At 53.0% G+C, this 7,500-nt stretch overlaps 3 non-coding genes across 3 annotated transcripts in view; all 3 read right to left on the bottom strand.

The window, feature by feature from the left end:
• LOC126317801 (large subunit ribosomal RNA) overlaps positions 1 to 268 on the bottom strand; it is a 4,222-nt gene extending 3,954 nt beyond the window's left edge. Inside the window, exon 1 of the ribosomal RNA XR_007556922.1 lies at positions 1 to 268. This exon is cut by the window's left edge and continues 3,954 nt beyond it. This is a non-coding gene — a ribosomal RNA (large subunit ribosomal RNA).
• Positions 269 to 456: 188 nt separating this feature from the next.
• On the bottom strand, positions 457 to 611 carry LOC126317793 (5.8S ribosomal RNA). The gene has a single exon (XR_007556914.1). It is a non-coding gene; the product is annotated as a 5.8S ribosomal RNA (ribosomal RNA).
• A 369-nt stretch (positions 612 to 980) lies between these two features.
• LOC126317798 (small subunit ribosomal RNA) lies at positions 981 to 2,873 on the bottom strand. Its single transcript, XR_007556919.1, has one exon. It is a non-coding gene; the product is annotated as a small subunit ribosomal RNA (ribosomal RNA).
• Between the last annotated feature and the right edge of the window lie 4,627 nt (positions 2,874 to 7,500).

A 7,500-nucleotide genomic window follows, 5' to 3' on the forward strand; every position in this document is an offset into this window, starting at 1 on the left:
GTCCCGCCGACGCTCGCACCGGCCGCTACGGGCCTGGCACCCTCTACGGGCCGTGGCCTCATTCAAGTTGGACTTGGGCTCGGCGCGAGGCGTCGGGGTAGTGGACCCTCCCAAACACCACATGCCACGACAGGCGGCAGCCTGCGGGGTTCGGTGCTGGACTCTTCCCTGTTCGCTCGCCGCTACTGGGGGAATCCTTGTTAGTTTCTTTTCCTCCGCTTAGTAATATGCTTAAATTCAGCGGGTAGTCTCGCCTGCTCTGAGGTCGTTGTACGAGGTGTCGCACGCCACACCGCCAGCCGGCTGTGCACGCTACCGAGAAAGTACCGGTATGCGAACCGCCAGGCGACGGGCGCGCATCGCACGTTTAAGGAGACGCGGCCGGCCACACAGGCGACCACGACACTCCCACGTCTCCGAAGCGGGACAAACGCCGCGCGCTTCAGTATACGTAGCCGACCCTCAGCCAGACGTGGCCCGGGAACGGAATCCATGGACCGCAATGTGCGTTCGAAACGTCGATGTTCATGTGTCCTGCAGTTCACATGTCGACGCGCAATTTGCTGCGTTCTTCATCGACCCACGAGCCGAGTGATCCACCGTCCTGGGTGATCTTTTCCTTTTCAGTCTCCCACTGTCTCTTTCAAGACAGCAGCATTTGCGGGACTGAGGCGTCTGACGGCCCCTGTTCCACTATTTTTTTGTGTCCAACGGCCTCACAGCCGATGGGCGTCGTACGGCTCCACACCGGGGCGGACAGGCACTCGGGCGAACGTCATTCAAAACCGGCGCCAGGCGCCAGGTACCGCAGGCCAGCCGCTCCAGAGCTTCAGCGCTCGTACCACACAACAACAACAACACTTCCGCTAGTTTTGAGAGGCACGCGTGGTTCCGCACGCGGCGCACGGCCACTGCCGTACAGGTAGCGTGTTGCGCGACACGACACGACACGCACATCGAAAGACATGCAGTCTAGTCGGTAATGATCCTTCCGCAGGTTCACCTACGGAAACCTTGTTACGACTTTTACTTCCTCTAAATGATCAAGTTTGGTCATCTTTCCGGTAGCATCGGCAACGACAGAGTCGATGCCGCGTACCAGTCCGAAGACCTCACTAAATCATTCAATCGGTAGTAGCGACGGGCGGTGTGTACAAAGGGCAGGGACGTAATCAACGCGAGCTTATGACTCGCGCTTACTGGGAATTCCTCGTTCATGGGGAACAATTGCAAGCCCCAATCCCTAGCACGAAGGAGGTTCAGCGGGTTACCCCGACCTTTCGGCCTAGGAAGACACGCTGATTCCTTCAGTGTAGCGCGCGTGCGGCCCAGAACATCTAAGGGCATCACAGACCTGTTATTGCTCAATCTCGTGCGGCTAGAAGCCGCCTGTCCCTCTAAGAAGAAAAGTAATCGCTGACAGCACGAAGGATGTCACGCGACTAGTTAGCAGGCTAGAGTCTCGTTCGTTATCGGAATTAACCAGACAAATCGCTCCACCAACTAAGAACGGCCATGCACCACCACCCACCGAATCAAGAAAGAGCTATCAATCTGTCAATCCTTCCGGTGTCCGGGCCTGGTGAGGTTTCCCGTGTTGAGTCAAATTAAGCCGCAGGCTCCACTCCTGGTGGTGCCCTTCCGTCAATTCCTTTAAGTTTCAGCTTTGCAACCATACTTCCCCCGGAACCCAAAAGCTTTGGTTTCCCGGAGGCTGCCCGCCGAGTCATCGGAGGAACTGCGGCGGATCGCTGGCTGGCATCGTTTATGGTTAGAACTAGGGCGGTATCTGATCGCCTTCGAACCTCTAACTTTCGTTCTTGATTAATGAAAACATACTTGGCAAATGCTTTCGCTTCTGTTCGTCTTGCGACGATCCAAGAATTTCACCTCTAACGTCGCAATACGAATGCCCCCGCCTGTCCCTATTAATCATTACCTCGGGTTCCGAAAACCAACAAAATAGAACCGAGGTCCTATTCCATTATTCCATGCACACAGTATTCAGGCGGGCTTGCCTGCTTTAAGCACTCTAATTTGTTCAAAGTAAACGTGCCGGCCCACCGAGACACTCAACAAAGAGCACCCTGGTAGGATTTAAACGGGGTCCGCCTCGGGACGCGAAAGCACCCCTTCGGCTCGCCCCACCGGCAGGACGTCCCACGATACATGCCAGTTAAACACCGACGGGCGGTGAACCAACAGCGTGGGACACAAATCCAACTACGAGCTTTTTAACCGCAACAACTTTAATATACGCTATTGGAGCTGGAATTACCGCGGCTGCTGGCACCAGACTTGCCCTCCAATAGATACTCGTTAAAGGATTTAAAGTGTACTCATTCCGATTACGGGGCCTCGGATGAGTCCCGTATCGTTATTTTTCGTCACTACCTCCCCGTGCCGGGAGTGGGTAATTTGCGCGCCTGCTGCCTTCCTTGGATGTGGTAGCCGTTTCTCAGGCTCCCTCTCCGGAATCGAACCCTGATTCCCCGTTACCCGTTACAACCATGGTAGGCGCAGAACCTACCATCGACAGTTGATAAGGCAGACATTTGAAAGATGCGTCGCCGGTACGAGGACCGTGCGATCAGCCCAAAGTTATTCAGAGTCACCAAGGCAAACGGACCAGACAAGCCAATCCGATTGGTTTTGATCTAATAAAAGCGTCCCTTCCATCTCTGGTCGGGACTCTGTTTGCATGTATTAGCTCTAGAATTACCACAGTTATCCAAGTAACGTGGGTACGATCTAAGGAACCATAACTGATTTAATGAGCCATTCGCGGTTTCACCTTAATGCGGCTTGTACTGAGACATGCATGGCTTAATCTTTGAGACAAGCATATGACTACTGGCAGGATCAACCAGGGAGCTGCGTCAACTAGAGCTGAGCAGCCGGCCGCCCGGGAGTGTGTCCCGGGGGCCCGCGCGAACACGCAAGCGTCCGCTCAATTATTCTGCAAACAGGAGGAGGCCGAGCTCCCCTGCACGATACACCTCGAAACCCTCTCAGGTCCCGGCGGCGCGCAGCGCCGTCCTAGGTACTTGGTCGGTTTCGAGAGAGGCGCAATCGCCCGGAGTTAGGCGAGTAGACGGTTTTAGTGCGAACACCCTTGCTCCCAACTGAGCTTGCCGCTGCCGACAGAGGCCCGGGAGCGTGCTGTCGTGGCATTGCCGGCGGGAGACAACACGCGCCACCTATGGTGACCGGCAGCTCCAACGCCAGCGCCACACAAGGGCAAAGCCCCACTTGGGTGCAGAAGCGAACTCTCCCAGCACAGCGCACGCGCCAACACGTCCGCACAACTGCGATACAAACCACCTGCGAGAACCGCTGGGGCGACCGAGCAGCAGACGGCGTCGCGGCGCCGAGTGCCAGGCGGCGGCGCATCCTCAACGCACACAGTCCTCAATCAGACCAGCACACTGCAGATGTCCACCGCGCTTCGCACCGGGCTCGGCTGAACCAACTTTGGCCGCCAGGCGCCGCGTGCAGGGTGCGCCGCAGCGTAGCTGCGCCGCCTGCCGAGCCCGTCGGCTGGCGCTCCTGCCACTCGGCGCCCCCCACCAGCCGCCTGTTGCGCGTGCGCCCACGCAGCGCGCGGCCAACACGCCGGGCGGCCCCCCTTCACCGGCCGGGAACAGTCCCACCAAGCCACCGCCGCGTATCGCTTCATACCCACATGGGCCTAGTCACGTGTGTGGATGTGGCGGGTACCGCTGAAACAACCGGTTAATAGCTGTACCGATCGTCGCCATCACAGATTCACCTCCAGCGTGAACAACCGCTCAACAACGGATTTCCAGTTCATTTGCGTATCTTGGGCAGTAAACGTAGATGTCCACCTACATTTGCGAATTCAACAATTCTTGCATGCCAGGATGTCATGTGTCACGACACGCTACATCAGACCACATACACACTGCGACATGTGCAGAAGAGAACACGTGGAAGGTGGCCCGCGCACGTATGCGATGTCCCTTCCGCGATCCACTGTCAACCGGCATCTGCGGCATGTCCCAGATATGGAACGCGGTCCACCAGGGTAGCACTTTGTGTGAGGCAATACGACAAAGTCGGAATACACGCGTCACTACATCACACGGCTCACGCTGACCTGACCTGACTCACCGCACCACCACCCCCAGCGACCCAGGGTGACATACAATGCGTTCGTACGTTCCTCCCACACGCCTCTACGGCGTACCACAGTGCAACCTAGCTGTTATTGGGAGACGAGACAAGTAGCATCGAGCACAACATATGGAAATTGAGATTCGACACCGTTGGGCACAGCCAGCGTACGGTCACACGTATCACACTACTTCACTCTGTACGTAACTACCGATGATCGGTACAGCGTGTGGGTTACGCGTACGACATCAGCGGACAATGGACACAGACCATACCACGACGTACACTGAGGGCGTCGACATCTGAACGCAACTGAACAGCTGCGAGGCTCATTTAACACTCAAACGCCAGACCGACCAGCTTGAGAGGACGGAGACACAAAGAGAGGGGCAGAGGGGGGGGGGGGCGATATAGTCCTATTGCAGTACAATTGACAGTGGATAGCGGGAATATGTGGAAAGTAAGCAACACTCGCAAGACATCTACATGAGGATAACAACGACACCAGAGATTCCGAGCAGTGAACTATGTTAGGCAAAGGGACAACGTGGGTTAGGTTAAGGGACAACGTGGGTTAGGTTAAGGGACAACGTGGGTTAGGTTAAGGGACAACGTGGGTTAGGTTAAGGGACAACGTGGGTTAGGTTAAGGGACAACGTGGGTTAGGTTAAGGGACAACGTGGGTTAGGTTAAGGGACAACGTGGGTTAGGTTAAGGGACAACGTGGGTTAGGTTAAGGGACAACGTGGGTTAGGTTAAGGGACAACGTGGGTTAGGTTAAGGGACAACGTGGGTTAGGTTAAGGGACAACATGGGTTAGGTTAAGGGACAACGTGGGTTAGGTTAAGGGACAACGTGGGTTAGGTTAAGGGACAACGTGGGTTAGGTTAAGGGACAACGTGGGTTAGGTTAAGGGACAACGTGGGTTAGGTTAAGGGACAACGTGGGTTAGGTTAAGGGACAACGTGGGTTAGGTTAAGGGACAACGTGGGTTAGGTTAAGGGACAACGTGGGTTAGGTTAAGGGACAACGTGGGTTAGGTTAAGGGACAACGTGGGTTACGTTAAGGGACAACGTGGGTTACGTTAAGGGACAACGTGGGTTACGTTAAGGGACAACGTGGGTTACGTTAAGGGACAACGTGGGTTACGTTAAGGGACAACGTGGGTTAGGTTAAGGGACAACGTGGGTTAGGTTAAGGGACAACGTGGGTTAGGTTAAGGGACAACGTGGGTTAGGTTAAGGGACAACGTGGGTTAGGTTAAGGGACAACGTGGGTTAGGTTAAGGGACAACGTGGGTTAGGTTAAGGGACAACGTGGGTTAGGTTAAGGGACAACGTGGGTTAGGTTAAGGGACAACGTGGGTTAGGTTAAGGGACAACGTGGGTTAGGTTAAGGGACAACGTGGGTTAGGTTAAGGGACAACGTGGGTTAGGTTAAGGGACAACGTGGGTTAGGTTAAGGGACAACGTGGGTTAGGTTAAGGGACAACGTGGGTTAGGTTAAGGGACAACGTGGGTTAGGTTAAGGGACAACGTGGGTTAGGTTAAGGGACAACGTGGGTTACGTTAAGGGACAACGTGGGTTACGTTAAGGGACAACGTGGGTTACGTTAAGGGACAACGTGGGTTACGTTAAGGGACAACGTGGGTTACGTTAAGGGACAACGTGGGTTACGTTAAGGGACAACGTGGGTTAGGTTAAGGGACAACGTGGGTTAGGTTAAGGGACAACGTGGGTTAGGTTAAGGGACAACGTGGGTTAGGTTAAGGGACAACGTGGGTTAGGTTAAGGGACAACGTGGGTTAGGTTAAGGGACAAATTGAGTTAGGTTAAGGGACAAATTGAGTTAGGTTAAGGGACAAATTGAGTTAGGTTAAGGGACAAATTGAGTTAGGTTAAGGGACAAATTGAGTTAGGTTAAGGGACAAATTGAGTTAGGTTAAGGGACAAATTGAGTTAGGTTAAGGGACAAATTGAGTTAGGTTAAGGGACAAATTGAGTTAGGTTAAGGGACAAATTGAGTTAGGTTAAGGGACAAATTGAGTTAGGTTAAGGGACAAATTGAGTTAGGTTAAGGGACAAATTGAGTTAGGTTAAGGGACAAATTGAGTTAGGTTAAGGGACAAATTGAGTTAGGTTAAGGGACAAATTGAGTTAGGTTAAGGGACAAATTGAGTTAGGTTAAGGGATAATCTGGTACAACCACAGTTAGGTTAAGCGATAATCTGGTACAGCCACAGTTAGGTTAAGCGATAATCTGGTACAGCCACAGTTAGGTTAAGCGATAATCTGGTACAGCCACAGTTAGGTTAAGCGATAATCTGGTACAGCCACAGTTAGGTTAAGCGATAATCTGGTACAGCCACAGTTAGGTTAAGCGATAATCTGGTACAGCCACAGTTAGGTTAAGCGATAATCTGGTACAGCCACAGTTAGGTTAAGCGATAATCTGGTACAGCCACAGTTAGGTTAAGCGATAATCTGGTACAGCCACAGTTAGGTTAAGCGATAATCTGGTACAGCCACAGTTAGGTTAAGCGATAATCTGGTACAGCCACAGTTAGGTTAAGCGATAATCTGGTACAGCCACAGTTAGGTTAAGCGATAATCTGGTACAGCCACAGTTAGGTTAAGCGATAATCTGGTACAGCCACAGTTAGGTTAAGCGATAATCTGGTACAGCCACAGTTAGGTTAAGCGATAATCTGGTACAGCCACAGTTAGGTTAAGCGATAAAGTTGGTTAAATTCGGTATTGTGTGGGAAGGGGGCAGAGAGAGAGTGGGGGGGGGGGGGTGGATAGTTGTGGCAGTACGCGGATGCCTGAGTCACCGTCAGATATGTCACGTCGGTTCGATGCTTGTAGCAAGAGGCTGGCGGGTCTGTGTCTCTCACTTCTGCAATTTTTCATGTGGTATAACACGAGGGCGGGGGGGTGATATTTGGTGCCCCTCTGTGTAGGATGTGTGTTGGTGGTGTTGGTTTATCTGAGCAATGGTAGTTGTCGGAGGAGTGGGGTATTGTGCTTTTATAGGTGGACCTACTGCTCTGGTTATCATAGTGTCGACGGTGCAATGTGGCAGAGAGGATGCACTCGACATTGTCGCATTCCAGATGTTTACGTATTGTGTGTCTCCGTTGCAGGCCGAGAGTGGTGCATGTTCGAGTGTGTGGCTGACGTGCGATTCACGTTGTGTGCCCAGTCTTACAGCACGTATAGGGACATTCGCATAAATCATCTATATGTGGCCTTGCATCATTTACTAAGCAGTGCCGTGAGACGACCGAACTATTAGGAAAGTACTGATGTACCGCATAATGTTTACCTTCCACCACACGGCGAGTATCGACTCTGCCCAG

The sequence above is a fragment of the Schistocerca gregaria genome, unplaced genomic scaffold, assembly GCF_023897955.1.
Source record: "Schistocerca gregaria isolate iqSchGreg1 unplaced genomic scaffold, iqSchGreg1.2 ptg000644l, whole genome shotgun sequence".
NCBI lineage: Eukaryota > Metazoa > Arthropoda > Insecta > Orthoptera > Acrididae > Schistocerca > Schistocerca gregaria.